The sequence below is a fragment of the Hylobates moloch genome, unplaced genomic scaffold, assembly GCF_009828535.3.
Source record: "Hylobates moloch isolate HMO894 unplaced genomic scaffold, HMol_V3 SCAFFOLD_3, whole genome shotgun sequence".
NCBI lineage: Eukaryota > Metazoa > Chordata > Mammalia > Primates > Hylobatidae > Hylobates > Hylobates moloch.
In genome coordinates this window covers 131,455,976-131,479,961 of record NW_026652278.1, presented here as the reverse complement: position 1 = coordinate 131,479,961, position 23,986 = coordinate 131,455,976, and the positions used below count along the sequence as shown (strand labels likewise).

General features: G+C 39.3%; 1 protein-coding gene across 2 annotated transcripts in view; it reads left to right on the top strand.

The window, feature by feature from the left end:
• The window catches only part of MAML3 (mastermind like transcriptional coactivator 3), a 450,814-nt gene that overhangs the window by 29,461 nt on the left and 397,367 nt on the right, over nt 1-23,986 (top strand). The gene's annotated exons all lie outside the window — the stretch shown is intronic.

The following is a 23,986-nucleotide window of genomic DNA, read 5'->3' as shown; positions in this document are numbered from 1 at the left end:
GATAGGTCTGGTAAGCCCTGAACGTCCAAATGCTAAATCTACTTCTTCTAGCTGTTCCTGCTTTTTAAAGAGGTGCTGAGGCCTCTATTTTGTGATAGCTTTTGATTTCATCTATTCTTTCACCTAGATTTTATCGTGCTTTTGGGGGTAACTTGTGCAAGGTCTCCAGGCGCTTAAGAGAGCACTTCCTAATGGTTATATTTTCCCAAATTACGAGAAAACTTGGAGATGTCCAAGCGTATTTCCCTCCTAGAAACTCTCCTGGCCATACCTAGTCAGTGCTGTTTAAGAGGGGTTTTCACTGTATTAGGCACCAGCTAAGAGCTACGAAATAAGTCAGTATGGCTCTGTCTTGGGCATATCGAGGAGCTAATCAAGAAGGTTGTATCTTGGGCAATGTTTCAGAGTAGCCATCATTTTCAGCTTTCTATGCACAGATTTCAAGGCGCTAACATAGACATGACAGTGTGCATAGTGTGGTGGATTGAGACTAGATGCTCAAGAAGCCTCAAGGAAACTGGAGAGGAAGGGCAGAACGTGTGATTGTTAAAAACCTCGGAGAAAAGGGCAAGGTTAGGTAAGGCATTTTGACTACTCAAAGTGGAAGTCTGAGAAGAGAGAAAGCTAGTAAGTGGTTACTGATATATGTTTGGAAATTCTAGGGGAGAACTCTGGGTTTTTCCTAAAAACTGGAATAAAACAAGGGATTTTCATTTCAAGCCTTAGTCGCTTTGGGGTTCATTGTGAAATCTGATGCAAAAACAGTGTTATTTGTTGTGAAGCTGCCTAAGAAAAGGTCTCACCTTGCACCACCCCAGAAGCCTTACAAAGGTGTAGGGTTTTTCCCTGCCCCTTTATCCTTTTTATTATGAATGAGTTCTTTCTTACCTCCCCAACTTCATTTTATTATTCAGAGTCTATGCAGCACCTGCCTACATAAAAAGAAATCAACCATCTTTTAAAGATGTTGCCCCCTCACAATAGAATTTAAAAACTTTTGCTCCTTAAATGTTTCATCTTATTCAGATCTAAGTGGCGGGGAACAATAATGGACATCAGACGTGAGTCTTCTGGTGGGGTAGGGTGTACTTTTTTTCTGTGGCTCCAAATGACATCCCTCTGGATGGATCAGACTTAGGAACCAGAAAACAGAAGACGTAATGAAAGTTACATTTGAGAGAGAGAAAGAGAAAATAGGAAAGTATATTCAAGAAGTTCACCCACCTTGACATCTTAGAATAGTCAATTTCTCACCTGCTTGTAAAAGTACATCTTTAAAAAAAAAAGTACTCACAATTATACTATTCAGTAGTGACATGTACTATGAAGTTGGGGTTTAACTTTTTAGACCTTTTTAAATTATGTGAATATAAACATAAATGTACCTTTTTCCTTTGCCCAAAAGTGCCAATCTCTTATAAATAATTTTATGGTTTATTCTGTGTGTATTTTTGTAAGCCATCTTAACAAACCTTGTTTGGGACAGGATAGGACTAAATAAACATGGAGTCACATTGTAGTAGAAAAGTAGCTGTGGTCTGAAATGTGCCAGTCCTTTGTTGATTGTAGCTGTCTCTTTAAAAAGCTGCAGAGCAAAAAAAAAAAAAGAAAGCCGCAGAGCTTTACCTAGAAGAAGTTTGAAATGCTCAGAATTTCTATTTTTGTCTGATTTTGAGTATCATGGCCATATTGGTTTAGTAGAGAATAGGAGAGATTGGAGTAGAGAGTAGGGAATAGGATGAGATAGTAAGAACAGTATTTCAGGAAAGCTCAGACCTTACCAGCAGGTTAAAAACTCTTAAGTATTTGAAGTCCTTAAAGATATTTACTTCAAGTTAGCCATTGGTGTGATTTATTTTAAGAAATGATGGCACTTTTAGATTTTCAAAATGGTTTTATAAAATGGACTCGTTTGGGAGGCTAAGGCAGGCAGATCACTTGAGGTCAGGAGTTCGGTACCAGCCTGGCCAACATGGTGAAACCCGATCTCTATTAAAGATATAAAAAGTTAGCTGGGCGTGGTGGTTCAGGTCTGTAATCCCAGCTACTTGGGAGGCTGAGGTAGGAGAATTGCTTGAACCGGGAGGCGGAGGTTGCAATGAGCCGAGATTGCGCCGTTGCACTCCAGCCTGGGGGACAAGAGCAAACCTCTGTTTAAAAAAAAAAAAAAAAGACTCGTTTGATTATTCCTGTCAGAAGAATCAATTTCTCACCTACTTTAAAAAATAAGTATTAAAAAAAAATCACTCACAATTGCACTGTATTAGCCTGTTCTCATGCTGCTAATAAAGACATACCCAAGACTGAGTAATTTATAAAGGAAAGAGATTTAATCGACTCACAGTTCCGAATGGCTGGGGAGGCCTCAGGAAACTTACAATCATGGCGGAAGGAGAAGCAAACACAGCCTTCTTCACATGGCAGCAGCAAGAAGTGCAGAGTGAAGTTGGGGAAAAGCCCCTTATAAAACCATCAGATCTCGTGAGAACTCACTATCACAAGAACAGCATGGAGGTAACTGCCCTATGATTCAGTTACCTCCCCCTGGGTCCCTCCCATGACATGTGGGGATCATGGGAACTACAGTTCAAGATGAAATTTAGGTTGGGACACAGCCAAACCATATCATGCACTATTGAGCAGTGGCATGTGCTATGAAATTGGGGTTTAATATTTTCTTTAGATAAATAGTTCCCCTCAGTACCTTTTAAGTATAAATACCTCTAGTATATTTAAATTTTGTTTTGGTCTTTAAAATTTGACTTAGATATCACTTTGACGGATTAAAGCCAGTTAACAAAGTATGTCTGTAAAACTCTAGTTTTTGCTTTGCCATATTGAGTATCAGCATAGGCTAAATCAGTGGCTAGTATATAACAATGAAGGCTTTATCTCTACTTTGAGTCTACACAGCCTAACACCTCTTTTCCCCTTTCAAAGTGGTGGTTCAGTCATGATTGCCAGCCAAAGAACATTTCTGATTGATTGTAGAAATTGACTGTAGAAGAACCTTGGAACTTGTTTACTATTAGAATCAAGGGAAGGATGTGCTATGTTGTAAAGTTGCTGGGATAGTCTTCTAAGGCTTCCAAGAGTGCATTATTTATTGGAAAATAAGGAGTATTTAACATTTTAAATTTCACCTTGGCCATGGTAAGTGCCAGTGAAATATTAATATTTGTACCTATTTGGCACAATTAGGAATAGCTAAATGTTTCTGCTTCGGATACCACTGTGCAAGATAAAAACAACCCCAAAGCTTTAAGAAGCCAAGAAATTGGGCCTGAGTTCATCATAGTTTTATGTGTCCAAATGAAAATGACTTTGCCTTTTGCTATTTCTCTTTGCAGCATATCCACCAGCAGAATTTTCAGTGAAAATTCAGTGCAGGCTATATTAGAAGCTTAAAGTTAAGTGTGTCCCTCAGTGTGGATTCAGTGTTTAGCCCAAAAGATTTTTGTTGATAGTAGAAGTACATTTTCCGCAAAATCACTGTGTGTTTTTAATTACGGTTAAAGATTGACACAATGTAACCCATTCCCAAGGATGCTATTGAGTTGTGAACTGAACGTTACTGCAGTGCTTTAGCTCTGGGAACAAGCAGTGAAGGACACCTTTTACATATCTGTTTGTAATTTCAAAATGAAAAGAGAGTAAAAAGACCAGTTAATAACATAATCCATATGTTTCTCTATGAGGAAAAAAAAAAAAAGATTAAGGAGAAACTATTGGATCTTAGCTGTGACCAGTCTTTATATGGGAAAAGATTAATTCTGATGGACTAACTATATCTAAAATTAGAACTGTGGGAAAAGGATTATATGCAACAAAATGCAAAAGATTAATGTGGAGGCATGATGCCTAAGGATTGGGTACCCTTAAAATATTAATCTACATCAGGCACATTTGCAGTTTCATGTACCAATAAGGAAATAGAGAAACAGAAATGATATCATATCAAGAATGATATGAAGCCTTTTAACCAAAGGTTTTGTTAATTTGTCTTTGGTTAATAACTACTTTTATAAGACATCATCTAGCTTGTATGTGCAGCTTTTTGTATATGGTATCAGTAGTAACCTGTAATTTAATACTGCTCATTACTCATTAGGGGAGGCACTCAGATTCACATTGTAGGTGTCACACTTTGGTTAGCTTTTAACCTCAGGAGACAAACTTGATTGTGATTGGAACTCTCTTTTCAAGCCCACAATAATTACTAATTTTCCTCTCTAGAATAGCTAATAGTAGTTGACTAAATAGAGAGATTGAGAGATGTTTGACCACATAAGAGATCCTGTCTTCAAATGCATAAATATTTTGGATCTTGTTTGCGCCTGTGGTCCCAGCTACCAGGGAGGCTGAGGTGGGAGGATCCCTTGAGCCCAGCAGTTGGAGGCTGCAGTGAGCTATGATTGTGCCATTGTGCTGTATAGCCTGGGTGAAAGAGCAAGACCTCATCTAAAATAAAAAAGGAAGGAAAGAAGGGAGGGAGGGAGGGAGGGAAGAAGGGGGAAAAAATTGTGTATCCCACAGTGTCTCAGGAAGGAAGGAAGAAAAAAAAAATTGTGTATTCCAAAATGTCTCTCCAGAGGATACTATAGAAGAAGTCTGTAATGACTGTATTTAGGTACACTAAACCAGCAGTGCATATCTGCAAATCGGTCATGAGATGTGAGAAAGAAAGGTAAGAAAAGTATATCTAGGAAGGTACTAGGTTAGTTAAATTAAGTTGATTTCTGTCTAATATAAGACTTGAATGGCTGAATCTAGGTTCCTTTCATGCCTCCTAAAGTGAGTGGGCAAATGGTTACAATGCCATTTCAAGCACACCTATTAAAAATTGTGGACTATAGTAACATCTTTTCAAGTGGTCTCTAGGAAGGGTTATGTAGTGGAAACTGAATAGGTTTTTCTATTGTGTGAGATTGGAGGTGAGAATAAGATCTTGAGGTTGACCTTATCGGGGTGAATTCTGAAAACACCTGTATACCACACCTGACTTTTGCCTTGAATTCTCTGGGGAATGCCACCATACCCCTTGCCTGTTAATATATGTATTGAAGCTAGCTTTGACTGAAGCTGCTGCTTACTACCGTTCCCCTGGCTAACAAGCCTACATTAATTTCCCAAATCCTTTGTCAAAAAAATAATTAGGTTGGTTTGAATGATTACACTTAGAATGTAGGATGCTGCATCCATCCTGTGTGCGCCATCAGACGCCTTGTGTGGGGGAGGTGAACAGAATCTCATCAACTTGGGTTACTTGATCAGAAGTGGCTCTTACGCATGTTATTTTTGCAGTTGGAGAGAATGTTAGGCTCTCTTTCCCTGCTACAGCATGATCGTTTCCAATGGGCCATAATACTTTATGAATATTGACCAGAGGCATGAATCAAGGCTTTCCAAAATATGTATTTTTAAATTTGAGATAGGATCTCACGTTGCCCAGGCTGGTCTTGAACTCCTAGGCTCAAGCAGTCCTCCTGCCTTCGCCTCTCAAAGTGCCAAGATTACAGGTGTGAGCCACCACACCTGGCCCCAAAATATTTTCAATGTTATATACTCTTGGTATCTGTATTTTCACCCTGGAATAGAGGTTCCACAAAGGTAGTCAAGGTTATGGTTCTGCTACCTGATCCTCATTTTCATTGTTTATTGTTATTATTAGGTAATACTTATATACTACTTACCATGTACTACGCTGTATTAAGCATTTCATGCTTATTAGATCCCTTAATCTTCAACCTAATGAGATAGGTGTATGTATATACAGATGAAGAAATTGAGGTGCAGAGAGGCTAAGTGACTGGATGAAAGTCATACAGCTAGTACACGGTAGGGCTGTGGTTTGGACCCAGGCATTCTGGTTCCAGAAGATTGCACTCAGGACTGTTACTTTTTAAAAGATTGAACATGGTAGGGAAAAAAGAAAACAAACCCACAAATATTTTGACCTGTGGGTTGGTTGTAGCTGATATCAGAGAGAACATTTTTTGTGATGGTTGTCTAGCTGTAGGCTCTGAAGAAATGCCGGCTGTGGGTGTCATGATTCTCATTTTAGAAGATTTAAAAAAACAAATTTAGTGTGTTCTTTTAAGGTTTTATTTCTTTTGTGTATTTGCATATATTACCATGCGTGGTTATCTGTGAAAATCCTTAAAAACATGTATACACAAATTACCCTTAGAATTACTAGATAAATCTTTCGTTCTTAATCTGAACTATTGACTTCTGATATTGTCTGATGTGCTTAGAGAAACTATTGAGCTCCTTTGATAATCTCATGTTTTTGTAATTTTATTAAGGATATACCTATAATTTAGAAACATTTTATTTGTATTTTTATGAGACTTGGAAGGTGGCATCAGATTAGATCAATTTTTCTATTTTCTATTAATAATTTTGAGATTTTATATATATATATACACACACATATATATGTGTGTGTATATATATATACCTGTATACACATACATACATATATATTTATATATTTTTTTAGACAGGGCCTCGCTCTGTCACCCAGGCTAGAATGCAGTGGTGCAATCATGGCTCACTGCAGTATTTTGCAGTATAAAAAACTGATTTAGAATCCCTTGCTTTGTCTCTGATGAAGCATTTGTATATTTTCTTAAAGAAATAAATATTCTGTAAATCATACTTTAAAGTTTTATAGTTAGAGTATGCTTAAAAACATAAAACCACATTAAAGTTTAACTTATTTTTGGAAGTTAGATTTTAATGTGGTCAGCAGCACCAAGTAAACGTGTAAATTTAGAAACAGCTTTTAAAAGTCTTCCTTGAAAGAGAATAGTAAGTGTGTAAGAAAATACGAGGGAGATATTTGGATCAATATAATTAGGAATCCCAAATATTTGCTTTGGGTTATAGTAAATAAGATGCCAGATAATGGCCTTCCCCATAATTAGGATTTTGCTTATATTAAGACCCTAAAAATCACCCCAGATCACACTAAGGATAAAAGGAGAGACTAGAGAAATCCCCATTTTGAGAACTTTAAAATTTTTCTAAGGAAGAGGAAATAGAGCTTTTTAAATTCTGCTGTGGAAGAGGAAAGGCAGTCCAAGTCTGGAACTCAGCATGTTCTGCAAGCTAGAGATCTAACATGAGTGGAGGTCCTGGGTTAATAGTGAGAACACTCTGAGTGCTAGTATTGCAGAAGGTGATCTCCATAGCTATACTCTGTGTCTGTATATAAAGTGCCCTATGCTTTTTAAAAAATCTCATCTGTGAAGGGAGATGGAAACCCAAGTGCTGATCTTTTGTCATCAATAACAATCCCTAGCCACATCTTTACAAGGTAAGTGTTACCATTCAATTGGTTTGACTGTGTGTAGCTTCCTAAAAACCTGCTGCCATTTCAGTTGAGTGAAGCATGATTCACTTCCTGCCCTGTAGGGTATACACCAGCCTTAATGGTTTCGTCTGGAAGTGGCCAGAGCTTGGCGGATGGAGGGAATGGCAACTTTTGAAGCAGTGGGGTTAGAGGTTAGAGTGGCAGTCTCTAACGTGACTTTCTGAAGGAATTGAATCCAGGCAGTTGGCTCCACGTGACTTGTGTTCTCTTTTGTATTTCTTTGTCAGCCTCCCTGTCCTTTTATTGAAGTAGAATAGACACCATCTTGGTTTCTGGTGACTGGCAATAGCCCTGAACATGCAAGAGAAATGTTCTCTGTGTAGGTGTCATTTTCAGGAGACCTCATCAGCAACAGTGGAGGTTTTGAGTAAGGAGCTTCCTGAATAGGAGCTGATTCCCTGGGGGCCCTGGATATAATAGAGTTGTTTTGAACACATGAAAAAAGGTAAAGAATTCAGAAATTTAAGAACACAGTATCACTTGATTAATTTGAGTCCAGATGTTAATAATTTGTAGTATTGTCATAAGGCTTTTTGCCTGATATGAAGGAGTGCTTGTAAACAGACTAACAGTAAATAAAGCAGGCATGGGAAGGACATTTAACCTATTCAGCAAGATAAACTGCTTTTATTTAGAATTACCTTTTTTTAAAAAAGGGAAACAGTGAAATAATTGCAAATAAAATTACCAACTAAAGAATCTTAAAGGACATTTATTTGGCAAATATATGTACTCTATATATTTGTATATACTTAAGTAATTCCAATTTTCTATTATTCCATGTCACCTTCAAGTAGTGTGAATTAGTAAATATTTTCTATATTTAAATAGACATTTTCATTTTCAGTTTCTTTGTATTTGGTGGGAAAACTTTTTATATTGAAACCTAATTGAAAAAGAGTGATTTTTACATTATAAAAAAGAATCTTAATTTCACAAAATTTTGACCTTAATATTCATCTAATGGCAAGATTTCACCCTACAAATGTTTGCACTGACATTTCAATTGCATAAATTGAGTACACTTGCTTTTTGCTCTTTATGTACCCATTTCCAGTTCCAGATCAAGGAATGTTTTGTATGTGTCCAGAGTCACAAAAAATGAACTTATGTACCTGCTCTTAAGTCTCTCACTTGCTTCTGAATATCTGTAGTCCTGGGGTCTGCTGAAGGCACTGATCACCTCCCAGATCAATCTTGGTGTTAGTCTCCTGCACTCATTAATTTGTGTTATTGTGGATGAAAATATTTACTCTTATGCATTAAGTTGCATGACCACATAAAAATTATGAGGGATATTTGTGGCTTTGCATATTTCATTTGTTTATGAATTGCTCATTGAGAGCAGTTTCTTTCTAGCCATAGTTTTATTTTAGAAGTGAAAATTGAGAGTGAAAGCATTTGTGTTAATTGAGACTGAGCACTTGAGTTTCAGGAGGAAGAGAAAGAAGTATTTTAAGACTTAAAAATAAAATGTATTGTTATGAGCTATGAATAACTCAAAAGTAGTGCTAACTCATGTGGAAGTTTTTATGGGATAAAATCTTTGAGTAGAAAGGTAATGAACTGAAAACAAATTATTTTACATATCTCCATAGGACAAATGTTTAATAAAACTTCAGCAGCATAATTAGGACATCGTATTAAAATGAGACTTCATGTGTCTTGTCCTGAGGAATGTTAATGGTTCTATAGGATACGAATTCAGAGCTTTTATTTTAATAGGGCAATTTGTTTATGAGTTGAATGAAGTTATAGTGTACTTTTACTGTTGAAGATCTTAGTGCAAAAGAAGTGGGGCAACTGTAAATTTTAACACTCATTCAATATTTGATGATATTAGGGATTATTATTAAATATGTTTTGGATGTGATAATGGTATTACGGCTATATTGTTGAAAATAGGCCATAACTTTTAAAGGTACACTCCACAATATTCACAGATATAAAGTCTGGCATGTGCTTTGTATAATATGGGAAGGCAATGTGGGTTTGGGGTATGGATGAAACAAGACAGGCCATGAGTTGAAACTGGTCACTGGCAATTTATTACATTCTGGCAATGTTTGTATGTTTGAAGTTTTGAACAATCCAAAGTTTCTTAAAAGACACATACATGTATACATCCGGCTTATTGAGGAGAAATACACTGATACTTAGTCAAAGATAAGGAGGGTTTCAAGAGAAAGAGTTGCCTAAAAATATCAGAGGTTTGATTGCACTGCAATTATATGCAGCTATACGTAATTTAAAAACCCAATAATATTGTTGTTTTATTTTAATTAAGATAAGCTTCTACTTAAGTGAAAGGAAAAAGAACACTTTGGCTACAGTCTTTGATTCAGCAAACATTATTTTAAGCCCTCTGTGCCAGGTACTGTTGAGACTGCGGGAAATTCAAGGAACAGCACAGATGCAGGTAAAGTAGCTGGTAAGATTTCTCCACGTCAATCCACAGCGTGATGTGATAAGAGCTATAATAGACTTACACAAAAGTATGATGGGCACACAGAAGTTGGAATGATTTTATTCTACTTTCGTAGGGCAGAGGGAGCAGGGAAGGGGCATATTAAGGAAGACTGCATAGGGAGTTGGCATCTGATCTGCCTTGAGGAATTAGCAGGGTTTTTCTACCCGGAGAGGATGGGAAAGCCTTTACAGGCATAGGAAACAGCATGATCAGTAGCACAAAGGTGGGAAAATGAGTTCAGTGAATGGTGACTGGGTTCACTGAGTGTGAAGCACGGAATGGGGTAAAACGGGGTGGGAGCAGATACTGAGAACATGAAAGTAACACTCAGTATGTGAGTTTCTCCCTGCCTGGAGAGCAGCATTACTTATACCTGTCAGCCTGAGTTTCTAGGTCCTGTTCCAAACTGTGCCTGTGACTTTGGATGGACTTTGATTAGAGCAGTTCTAGGTATCCTAGCTGCAGGGTCGCTTCACTTGGGTAGACAAACTGGCATTTGTGCACAGGTGAAGTTAGCTAACAAACACCCAACAAGACTCTACTCCTCTGCCAAACAGGTTGCTCCCAAGCTTTTGTGGGAGTTTTGGTTGCTTTCCTGTTTTATGTTGAAAGATATTGGTGGAGTTTGAAGGCCACCAAGTAGGAGTGTAGTTGGTACTGTCTACTGGAATAGAACCTGGAAGATCTGACTCTCCCAGAACAGTGGAAGGGCTGACTGGCATCATTGAAGAAATAGTCCACTACAGTGCAGGACCTAGTGGACCATGACAAGAAGCTAGAACTACTTCTGGGCAGAGGAGGACTTTTTCCATGAGACTAATGAAACTTGACCTCAAGTTCCTTCCCTTGCACAGCCCTTTACAAGGTTCAGCGAGGGGCCCTAGAAATTTCTTATAGTCATGCTTTACTTTTTTTTAATTAGTAATTTTATTTTATTTATTATTATTATTATTATTATTATTATTATTATTATTTTTATTATTATTATTTTTGGGACGGAGTCTCGCTCTGTCACCCAGGCTGGAGTTCAGTGGTGTGATCTCGGCTCACTGCAAGCTCCGCCTCCTGGGTTCACACCATTCTCCTGCCTCAGCCTCCTGAGTAGCTGGGACTACAGGCGCCTGCCACCACACCCAGCTAATTTTTTGTATTTTTTAGTAGAGACGGGGTTTCACGGTGTTAACCAGGATGGTCTTGATCTCCTGACCCCGTAATCCACCCACCTTGGGCCTCCCAAAGTGCTAGGATTACAGGCGTGAGCCACCGCGCCCGGCCAGTAATTTTTTTCTTAAAGGATAAAATATTATAGACTTCAGGCCCTACAAAACTCGAAACTCCCTTTGCTTCTGAGCATTGCATCGAAGGTTCTTTATGCTTTATTTTTTCTTTCTGAAAAGAACAGATAGCAATATTTTCTGTCTCATAGATGAGTCACAGATTACTATGCAATTATATATGTAAAATGGAACCAGATGCAATTTTCTGGACAAGTGGAATGTGATAAATAATTTGGTCCCGGCACAAGAAGGGAAGGAACCCACACCTCCTGGGCAAGTTCTACTGGTTCTGAAAAGAGTCTTTGCTACATTTGGCCCTGTGGGCAGACTGGCTGGTGTGCTGGCCCTTGTTGCCACCATTTTGCATTATTGCTTTGGAACTCTGATCTCTGTGTTCTCACTTTTCTCCTACCTGACCTTCAGCTGCCCATGGCTTTCATAGCCCAGCTGTGTGTGGCCAGAAGCAAAGCCAGTTTCAATGTGACTGTAAGTGAGCACATGGAAAAAGCTGCACTCTCTGGCTACTTTCTACAGATTGACCAGTGATGTTTCCATTCTGCACTGAATTGACCAGTGATGTTCCCATTCTGCACTGAACAGATTGATGCTTATTTTTATATTGGAAACCACCAAGTCAACATGTTACCTTTAAAAATCTGGAGCATGACTTGGAGAAATGGCTACATTCTTGGGCTGGAGCAGGGAAAGTCCAACATGGGCCCGAATATCCAGTTGAGCCAGAAGGTAGGGGGAATTGTCAAAGAATCAAAAGGATACAGGGGCCAGTTTGATGGGCTCCCACTGGACAAATGGGGATAATTTAACCATCAAAATAAATATGGTAATGAATTATAACCAATTAAATAAAATAATAATTTATAAATCCATACTGATATAGGAATTGATGAAATAAACAAATGAGGGGAGAGGTGAAAGCTCTTGTTTAGAGAGTCAACTAATAAGTATAAAAAGAGTTATGGGCTGGGTGTAGTGGCTCAGAGGCCTGTAATCCCAGCACTCTGGGAGGCCGAGGTGGGCATGTTGCTTGAGCCCAGGAGTTCAAGACCAGCCTGGGCAACATAGCAAGATCCTGTCTCTACAAAAAATAGAAAAATTAGCTAGTATGGTGGCACATGCTTGTAGTTCAAGCTACTCAGGAGGCTGAGGCAGGAGGATTGCTTGAGCCTGGGGAGGTCGAGACTGCAGTAAGCTGTGATTGCACCATTGCACTCCCCCTAGGCGACAGAATGAGACCCTGTCTCAAGAGAAAAAAAAAATGATGAAGTTACAAAATCATCAACATGTGCTAAGACTGGTGGGTGAACGTTTGATGAGGAACAGGATATTTACGTAGTCTCAAGGTATCTCCCTACAGATTGCTTATTAATTAATTACAAAGCAAATGTAATAACTTTATAGCAGAAAAATCTAGAAGATATAACTTAACCCAAATAATCCAAGTTAATATCACTGATACAGAGACAAACAAACATCATGTGCCTCTTGATATTATGCACTGAAAAGGACATAGCATTATTTCTGTGTTAATGTGAAAAGTTACCAGAGTCTAATCATGACGAAACATCAGATGAACCAGAACCAAGGGTCAGTCTATAAAGGAATGAGCCTCTAATATTAAAAAATGTCAAGATCAAGAAGACAAAGAACTACTGAGGAGGGCAAGGGTGAGGGTTGGGGCCACTGACATGGCAAGCTGGAAGAGGAGAACAAATACTTCCACTCTTTCCATTGATTATGGAAGCTTCGGCTTCTTTTAAGAGGAGGTTTCTGAGCCAGTTTTCAGTTTGCTGTTTGAGGTGGTATTGGAGAAATATTCCTTTTAAAATGAAGATTACAGAAGACAAGTTCCAAGTGGGGTATTCTCCCACAGTGGGGGTGAGTAACAGGAAATTCCTTTACTAATGACAACTTGAGTTTTCCAGCTCTATTCTATCAAATCATTTAAGTTTATCTAGCCCTTGTTATCTAAATGATGTTTATCAAATTCCACTATAAGGGGAAGGGGACAAAGCTAGGATGACTAAGTGAAATCCACACACGATTATATGAAAATACTTCATTGAAGTGTTATACATTGGCAGGATTGATGGGAATGTTCCAGTCCTGGATTGGCCATGTTAACCAAAGATGACTGAACATCCATGTGTTTGCACGCATCTCTGTCTGTGATATCCTGTAGAAAATGATGCAAACTATTGAATTTTTCCATTAGTAGGCTGATCCTCGGTTGCATCTCATACTGTCTTTTTCCAGCCTCCTCTGAGGACTGCTAATGAACAAGGAGGTGGCCCAAGGTGATCAAGAAAAAGATAAAAAGGCCCATCCAGCAGCCACCAAATAATTAACGTGGCTGTGTTACAGAGGCCTTTGGCTAATCAGGCTTTCCTTGTTTGTTGTATAATGTACAATAATGTCGTTTAATTATTGTGCTATGCCATGTTTAATACATAGCATAGGTAGTGTCAGTTCATGACTATAATGTGCTGACAGCTGGTTAAATGTTTTATGGCTGTGGTTTTTCGGATTTAGCCATAAATAAAACATTTCAGGCCCATTCTGACAGGTGCACAAATACTAATCTAACAATTCATTATTTATACTTTCTAAAAAATTACATCACTCTTGTCCTTTCATGGGTTGGTATTTATTCCATCATATGAAATTGCTTATTTTTTCTTACTAGGATATTTTATGCTAACCACAAAGCTAGGTACCACTTCATGTAACTTTATTAGTAGTTAGGGAGTGGATAATGGGCATGATTTTGTTCCCGTGGAAATGACTGACATTCAAGAAGGGTGGAGCAGTCTTACTAGGATTTGAGCTGCCTGCACGAGGAGGGTTATCTTTCTCTGTGCCCTTTTGTCCATTTTTTGCTTTTTGCAGTTCGCTTTTCAAGTCCATGTGACTTTGAATGTTGCCTTTAAATTTAATTACTCTTTCCTGTAAGTACTTTTCTCCACAAGGCTTTTTTCCACAGAAAGTGTTTGCTGGTCAAAGTTCACTTTTTAATACTGCATGAATGAGACTTTGCTCAAAGACGGGGTTGTACCCACCACCAGGAATATGCAGTACTGAATGCAAACGCCGGACAGTCAGGTATCCATCTTCTTATTAGAGCGTGAAGGAAAGGTGTGAAGAATGCTGGAAAAACGACGATAGGAAAAGTGTTCATGTGGAAGGCATCTGCCGTTTCCCCCTTTCCACTCGCCTGAACTGATGCACTGTGCAGTGTCGCTGTGCCTGCTGCATGCGGTCGTAGGGGGTTCATCGCCCCTGTGCAAGCGTTTTGTTGGTAGTAATGAAATGCCTTTAGAATAGGCCAAAAACTAGGACATTTTACTGTCTGATTTCCTTACTCAAATTTTAAAAAATCTTGAGATGATCATCGGTGAGCTAGAGTTGTTCATGTATCCTTCTTGCTGGCTGGTGCATTCCTTGGCTGCAAAGGGACAGTTCACGCACAGGCGGCTCCATTTATACCAGTCACAGCCTCCTCTTTCTCCCACCCACCCCCTTTTCCACTTAAGATTTCTTTTAGTTTTTGCAAAGCAGCCATGTGAGAGGAATAAAATAATTTTGAAGAGCATTATATGGTGGGAATTTTGACAATGAGTGGAAGATGGTAATTACTCTCTTCCATTAGACTCAGTGGCTTTGGACAGATAAGCTGTATTGAAACGTGTGACCAGGGCATGGGATCATGGATTGTCTTTCACTGTTGTCATGGCGACAGTGATGCAGGTGGCCTATAACTGCCGGGCTGTCAGATCTTATACATCAAACTGGTGCTAAGTGAAAATATGTTAGAGGCATTGGGGAAAAAATTGCCAGCAGTGTTTATAGGATCAGCTGGAGAAAAGCAAGCCTAGCTGAAGGAAAGCTTTCTGTTACAAGCTCTAGGAGATTCTGAAGAAGTAGGAGTTACTTTTTATTAATAAGATGAAAGTGGACTATTAAAAGAAGAAATGGTTTCTGGGTGTTGCGTGGCTGTCTGCGTACACATTGTCAACACGATGCCTTTCTGCTTCCCCCTTGATCTAATGTGATAATGCAGTAGCTTCAGAGGAGGCAAGGAGACACCGTGTGGTCTAGAAGCTTTGCTTGGGGGCTAGGGAACTAGTTCTGCACTCTGAAAGAGGTTTCAGTCCTCCTTTTTCCAGAGAGCGCCACTGAATTTTTGCTAGTGAGAAGTATAAGAAATCATTATCATAAAATTCCAATACAGCACTGTTAACTACTGCATGGAGTATAGAGTTGTACTCTGTTATGCGTACTGGACTACATCTACTGGAATGTAGGAGGATACCTTCAACTGTGGAGGGGTTCCTTTTTGTCAAGCATAGTTATCACACCTCCCCTTTCCTCTTTTATTCTTCTCTTTTCGCTTTTCTCAGTCTCTTCTCCCGTAAACATTGATAAATGCCTTCAACTGAAACCTTCAAATGTTGAGACAATAAGTGTAACTTGTATGTGTGAGTGTATGGTGCTTTGTCTCAACAAGTTGCAGCTAGCTTTATACTTCTCATTTAGCCATGCAGTCTTGTAAATAAGAAGAAATATATGTTTCCATATCTATGCTATATTTGAGAAAAAAAGAGGGACCAGGAAGTTTAAAAAGAAGTATTCCTGGGCTGGGCAGTGTGTTCCTTGGAGAGCCAGGCACAGCAGATGAGGTAGCGGTTGTTTCCTGGTAGGGCCCCTGAGTCAGGCAGTGTGGCCTCAGCTTCTGACATTTCATTTAAGTTATCTTCTTTGGCATATTCTTCAGTATTCAAATTTAACTTAACAAGAGTAGGTGAAAAGATTACTCTTATATCCCATGGGATATAACTGATCAGAGTATGAGAGATTCAGTTTAATCCACCACACATGGATTGAACATATACTAAATGCTGGGAATTTTGCTTGGCCCTGGTAATCAGAAGGAAGTAGAATCTAACATTTGTTGAGCATCTAGTATGTGCTAGGTCATTAAATCTTTTAATCTCCACAATAATCTTGAAAAGTAGATATACCATTATCATTCTGCAGATAAGAACCTTGACAAAACCAAGATCCAAATGTGGTATGCCTGACTTCAGACTCTGTGTAGTTTTTCTTTGATCTTGTGGTTTCAAGGAATGTACAGACCAGCCTTGCCATCAGAGAGCTCACAGTTTTGTTGGAGACTCAGGGAAGCATTAAATGACTACAGTGCAGCTTAAGTGCCATAATAGACATGCACTGAGGAGCACGAAGCAGGGGACAGCCTGCTCCCAAGAGTAGCCCATGGCAGAGCAGGTTATTCAAGGATAATTTGAAGGTAGATGAAGAGGAAAGGGCATTTCGGGCTGAAGGGCAGCATGAGTAGAGACATAGAACAATGAGGCCGTGGCCCACATGTGTGTGTTTGCACATGTGCATACATGGTGGGTTGGGAGGGATAGAGGATGGGGAAAGGTATATAAAGTGATCCTCTAGAGATGGCAGGACAAGCCCAATATGTCCTTTGTCGTATATGTGATTGGGGATTCAAAGATGATGGTTGTGGTTATTTCCTTTTAAGTCTTTACAGGCTAGAGGTTGTTAACTTGCATGGTAGTTCCCTGTAGATTTTGTTTTTTTTTTTTTCTTCCCCCATTTCTTTTTTGTTCCTCTCAGTGCCTTTTCTCAGCATATGTATTTGCTCACCCCACCATCATTTTTTTTTTTTTTTGATCACTCTGGCTGAGGGTTCTTTTCTACCTAAAGAAGCATTTTTTTGGTCGGGCACGGTGGCTCATGCCGGTAATCCCAGCATTTTGGGAGGGCGAGGCTGGCGGGTCACCTGAGGTCAGGAGTTCAAGACCAGCCTGGCCAACATGAAGAAACCCGATCTCTACTAAAAATGTAAAAATTAGCCATGTGTGGTGGTGGGCGCCTGTAATCCCAGCTACTCAGGAGGGTGAGGCAGGAGAATCACTTGAACTCGAGAGGCGGAGGTTGCAGTGAGCCAAGATTGCGCCACTGCATTCCAGCCTGGGTGACAGAGCGAGAGTCTGTCTCAAAAAAAAAAAAAAAAAAAAAAAAAAAAAAAAAAAAAAAACATTTTTTCATCAGTAGTCTGTGAGACCCTAAATAAGAGGACATATCAGACAGAACAGGTGAAGAGACTGGTAACCCATCAGTGCTAGACAAATAATCTAAATCATTAAAATGAGGAAGGTTTGTACAGTCAAAGGACTCAATGATGTAAGCCCCAAGTAACTGATTGAAAACTAGACTCAGATTTAATCTCTGTGTTAACCGCTGACCAATATATTTTCATTGTGTAGTTTATATACATTAAGGAGATTGGTCCTCCATTCAGTAATGTTTATAAATTCTCTGCTTTTTTATTTTCTTGTTTCTATAAAAACACCACTCTTTGGCTGGGTGCAGTGGCTCATGCCTGTAATCCCAGCACTTTGGGAGGCTGAGGTGGGCAGATCACCTGAGGTCAGGAGTTAGAGACCAGCCTGACTAACATGGTGAAACCCTGTCTCTACTAAAAATTCAAAAATTAGCTGGGCGTGGTAGCAGGTGTCTGTAATCCCAGCTACTCAAGTGACTGAGGCTGGAGAATCGCTTGAACCCAGGAGGCAGAGGTTGCAGTGCGCCGAGATCGTGCCATTGCACTCCAGCCTGGGCGACAAGAGCAAAACTCTGTCTCAAAAAACAAACAAACAAACAAACAAACACCACCACTCTTCTTAAACCTAACTTGTTTATTAACAGGTTTTACTCCAGAATTAATCTGAGGATTTTGCTAAGCCTTCATATTTTAGACTAGAAAAGAAAAACAGTGAATTGCTTTCAAGCTGTGATTGGTTGCCAGTGCTTTACAAATAGTCCAGATAGTTGCAACACCAATGATTAAGAAAAAAAGGTAAACATTAAAGCCATTAAAAGTGATGAAATTGAGTATTGGTGTGCAGCAGTCTCCATGCTGCAATAAATTCATATACAATTTTAAATCCTAGTACTTTAGAGGTATTTGGAAATACTGATTTTTTTTAAATAAGAAAGCAGAGTTAAGGTCACAGTTGCATAAGGAAGATTCTTCATGACTTTTATGGTCACTTCTCCGTGGGTGTGCACACACATGCCCACACACAAATGCATACTTCTGTTGGATTGGTGCTTCTAAGACTAGGAGCATATAGCAATTTACCATGTGTATCATGTAAGGAAATTTACTTGGGAGAGTTATAAATCCATTGATCAGAATGGGGGCTTATGATAGTTGAGAGCAATTAGAAGGAAAAGAGTATTTCTGTGACAACCAGGACTAATTAGAAGGATTAGTCAATCTACCCTTGCTTCCAAGCAGGGAATGTCTAATCAAAGAGAAAGATTTTTGGAAAAACAGGAAATGGAAAATTAATTTGAGCCTCCTCTCCCCACATCTTTTTAGATGCCTCAGGAGGGGCTCTTTTTTTTTTCTTCAAGTCAGTTTTACCAAGAAATTTCCTGAAATAAAGACGACGAGTGATTCCTTCATTTTGGGATGACTGCCCCTAGTGTATAGCATAATGCAGAGTGATGGAATTATTAGTGAGGAGTCCTAAACGTGGGATTAGGAGCCATTGAGGTAGAAAAACCAGGCTGGCTCATTTCACATCTTTTGAATTTGGAAAGCCATAGCCACCTCACATTCAGCTATAATTATTTTAAGGATAGAAATGTTTTCTCCTAGTTATTTCATCGGGTGATTTGCACACCAGGATCCCAGGAATCCAGCATCCTTATCCTGGGCCAGGCCAGTGTCTCCATCACTTGATTGATGTGTGATGGGTGTATTGACCAGACTGGGGAAGAGGATTTTGTTTTTTTCCTCTATGTCCCCCACAGGCAACTTCCCAGAGTTACATGCTCACTTATTAATTTCTCAGTGAAACTATTTAAACAGGCAGTTGTTTGTTATACTTTATCAATACGAGGCTTTGTGAACAAGAAAAATGAGTGCGATCTAACTTGAAAATGCCCTGTAGGGAATAATCCTGTTTTGTCAGACAGAGGATGGGCTGACCCTTTGGGTTTTTTCATGTTTAATTCCTACTATTTATTCCATAAGGTACTAAGAGGGTCTGTGGGAGTCCTTGATACTTACCTGGGCTTAGTTTAGCTCTGAAAAAGTAGAACAGGAGCAGGAGACTTGATGAGAACTTAAAATGAAGTGTCTGGCTAAGACCAGGATAGTCGAGTTGCTTGTGAAACCTCTGGATTCACCGCTGGGTAAATCTGGTATCATGATTGTTTTGATCACCATTTAAAAATGTCTTTTCTCCAGTTACAAATCAGATGTTTTATCCAAGAATGTGCACTAGCACAAAAGGACTTTATTTTGCACAACATCTTTTCTTTGATAGGACACAATTTTCTCAGGCCTGAGTTACATGATGGGGGTGGTGGCTTTGAGGAACATGGAGGGTCTTTTTGTGGCAGCTAAGTCAGGGAGTTTCAGGATAAGGATGCTGGGACATATTTCTGTTAAGCAGGGGATTCTGGTGGAAATACCAGGACTTTCTTTTACTGCTTACATAAACACTCAGGATCCTCTGTGCCCACTCAGAAAGTTGAGGGAGAAAAACTGAAAAGGCCTTGAATTAATATCTCAGATGAAGGACAGTGCCACTAACAGTCTATTAAAATACACATTAAAAATATGTAATTTTAAATCCCTTTGGTTTGGTTTGAAAAAAGAAAAGTTTTATAATGATGCCTTTATTCTTCTATTTAAGGTACTTAAAAAATGTATATATTATGGCCAGATGCAGTGGCTCATGTCTGTAATCCCAGCACTTTGGAAGGCTGAGGCAGGTGATCGCTTGAGCTCAGGAGTTTGGACCAGCCTGGGCAACATGGCGAAACCTCATCTCCACAAGAAACACAAAAATTAACTGGGCATGATGTTGCGTGCCTGTAATACCAGCTTCTCGTGAGACTGAGGTAAGAGGATCACTTGAGCCCAGGAGGTGGAGGTTGAGCCCAGGAGGTGGAGGTTGCAATGAACTGAGATTGGGCCACTATACTCCAGCCTGAGCCACAGAGCAAGACCTTGTCTCAAAAAAAAAAAATTATATATATACACACACATACATTTATATATGTATATACACATTCGTGTATATATATATTATATATATAAAAAACAATTTTTTTTTTTTTTTGAGACAGGGCTCACTGCAGCCTTGACCTCCTGAGCTAAGGCAATCCTCCTGCCTCAGCCTCCTGAATAGTGGGACCATAGGTATGTGCCACCATGCCTGGCTAATTTTTTAAATTTTTTGTAGACATAGGGTTTCTATTTGTTGCCCAGGCTGATCTTGAACTCCTGGGCTCAAGTGATCCTCCCGCCTTGGCCTCCCAAAGTGCTGGATTACAGGCATGAGCCACCACACTTGTTCTTATTATTTATTTTTAATAGCAGATGATCATCTCTATTAAAAACAGAAGTGAGTGATATGATGTGTACAACAGTGCACATACTGTATCTTTACTGAGAGAATAGTGGAGAAATACCCTTGTTTGAGCCATTTCCTGAACAATAGAATGGGGTGGTTTGTAAACCAAAATTTGGTCTCTGCTTTGGTGAAGCTAAGAGTGCAGTTTTGATCTTAATATGCTAGTAGCCAACACAACTGAAGGTGATGCAGCATTTTTACCTCATTAGCAGTGTATTAGGCTTAGCTGGTAAGGCTTCACCAGCTTGCAGTGCCCAGGAAACTGACGTAATAAGCAGCAGGTCATGGGCAACACGGATGTCATCTTGGTCCAAGATACTTCCATCCTGCTGTGTCTCATATTTGTTGTAGAATGATTCACATAGAAAAACCATTTTGGTTTTTCCTGTCTTTTAAAAACAATACTTCAGTTTGTCTTAATGCTTTCTGTAAAGTTGTATCTCCAATATGCCGGTTTAATTTTGTATGAAACTGGAATTTTAGATGAAAGGCTTTCTAATGCACAAAAGAACCTCAGCCCTTTCTCAGAAGCACAACAAACACACACATAAACAACAACAATAAAAGAGTTCCAATTAGGATTTTCAGAACACAAATACCCATTTAAATGTACCTAACATTTCTCTGCTAGAAGCCACTTTAAATTATTGTTCTTTTTAAAAGGAAAATCCAATATAGTTGAAAGCTTGTGCTTTATAAATATGAGATGCTTCCCTGCATTATCTGAAAGAGGGAGAAAAATCATGTCTTGCTTTTTGGGATTTAACCTGTTTTAGCTGATCACAAAATCTTTATTAATTGCATTTATTAGCTATATAGTACTCCAAGGTCTTTGAAATTTTTTGGTTGCAAAAATGTGATGAAAAAATTAAATTGTATATTATCTTGTAATTTTGCAAAAAGCACGTGATTGAGTTGTGCCCTGCCAATGACTTCTAGTAGGAGAGCAAGCAGTGGTCCTTCCTCACCGTTGAGAGTGGGGTCGGGGAGTTTCCTGCCGTTACAACAAGGTCCGCATTATGGGGACGGTGAGGGGAGTCTGGCCATAGAATAGGTTTGGGTGTGAGCTGCACTTTCTGCCTTGCTAAGTGTCCATTTTCCTGGATTTTACATTTGTCTTCCTATAGCTTCAGCTTCCCTTCTTTCCTTTACTTCCTGCTGTGGCCTTCATTCTCTTCACTTGGTGGTGATGAGTAATCTTACACAAGGCCATTTTCTATGGACATAGACTGAGGCAGTGATGGGATGGTGAAGCACCACGGATAGTAATCAGGGGGACCACGGACAATGGCAGGGAGCCAGGGTGTGTACTCTGGCTCTGCACTGACTGGCTTGGTGATTTGTAGAGTTCTTAGGGACTGACTCATGTGCCTGCAAAATTCATAGGTTGAAACCCTAATCCTCAATGTGACTGTATTTGGAGGGCGGGCCTTGAAGGAGATAAATGAGGTCATAAGGGTGGGGCCCTAGTCCAGTATAACTGGTGTCATTTTAAGAACAGGAAGAGACATCAGGCATAAGCATGCACAGAGAAAAGGCCACGTGTGAGGACACAGATAGGAGGCGGCCATCTGCAAGCCAAGGATAGAGGCCTCAGGAGAGATCTTGGACTTCTAGCTTCCAGAACTGTGAGAAAATAAATTTCTGTTGTTCAAGCCACCCTGTGTTATTTTCTTATGGCAGCAATAGCAATTGCTAAATACAGATATAGAAGAATAACAAAGTCTCTCTAGGCTTCCATTTCCTATCTTGAAGATGGGGCTGGAAATCGTTTCTACAATAGAGAGTTGTATGAGAATAAACGACATAATGTAATCAATATAGTGCCTCAATTCATGCCTTCTCATAGATGGAGAATTTATGCCCACAAGCACAGGCTAGTGTCCATTTTCTAATAACTCAGCTTTTTGCTGAGTACTTAGCATTAAAACAAAACAACACAAATCATTTATACATGTTAAGTTTCAAGTTTCCCACTTCGTTTTGCCTGGCTGATGGCTCATAGAAGACACAAACTTATGGCACAGATGACTTCTTCTGGTTCCAACTTATGTTATCTCTTTTTCAAAAGTTAGTTACATTCTCCATATATTTTAGTGTTGTTTTATTGGCTAGAAAGACAAAACAAGGGGAATCTGGCAAATGTAAAAAAAAAATGTTCAGCTGACCCAGCACATGGAATTGCATTTACTAATTTAGGCTATTTTATATAGTGGAACAACATATTTGCAAAATAATAATAGTACCTTGAGTTTACCTAGCATTTTTTTGGCCAAGGAACTGAAGGTGTTTTCAATCCATAACCTGATTTCATTTCTAATTTACACTAATCTAAGAGGTATCATGTATGCTTCTCTTCATGTGATAGCTAGGCAAATGAAGACACAAACATTTCTTCCTCATATACACAAGAGATGTGGATGGTAAAAGACTGAAATGGAGGGTCTCCTGGCTTCCTGAGTAGTATTCTACCAAATTGTTCCTGAAGTTATTAACCACATTTGACCCAATATCTGTTGACAGATAGAACAGCTGTGGGTAAACTGAACTTATCTTAAAGAAATGTGTATTAAACATTACACAAGTACGTTACAACTGCAACTGTCCAAGAGCCTGGTGAGTTTCTCATCCCCTCAACTAGACCATCAGTGACTTGGGAGCTCTATTCTACACAAGGCCACTTTCCTCCCTTTGGAGGAAAAGTATTCTATTAGGTAGGGTAGGAAGCTGGGCTAAAAGGGATTAAGATTGTGTTCCAGTTACCTGTTGCTAACTAGCAAACCATACCAAAACTTGATGGCTTAAAACAACCATTATTTGATTATATCTGTGATTTTGTTCAAGCAGGGCTCAGCTGGGTGATTCTTCTATTCCATGTAGCATTGACTCTGGTCCCTCACTGTTAGTCAGTCAATGGCTGCTCTGGTCTGGAGGATCCAATATGGCTTCACTCACCTTCCTGGCACCTTGACAAGGATGCCTGGAAGACTGAGCTCCCCACTGGGCCGGTCTGCCTCTCCATAGAGCCTTGGAGCCATTCCATGTGGTTTCTCCATTAGGGTACTCATATTTCTTACAGGGAAGCCCAAGGTTTCAAGAGGCCAAGGCCAAAGCTGTTAGTCATATTAAGCACTAGGTTTGGAAATGGCATAATATCACTCCCATATTCAAAATCACTCCCATACTTGATTGGTCCAAGCAGTTATAGGCAACTCACCTTTGAAAGTGGTGGATGCAGGGTGTGGAATAGACACATCTGTCCATGGAAGAAGGATCAAAGAATTTGTGGTCATTTTTAATCTACCACATATGGTGTATACCTCTGTGGTTTGCTGAGGTTTTTGAAACCTTTTTTTTTTTTTTTAATACA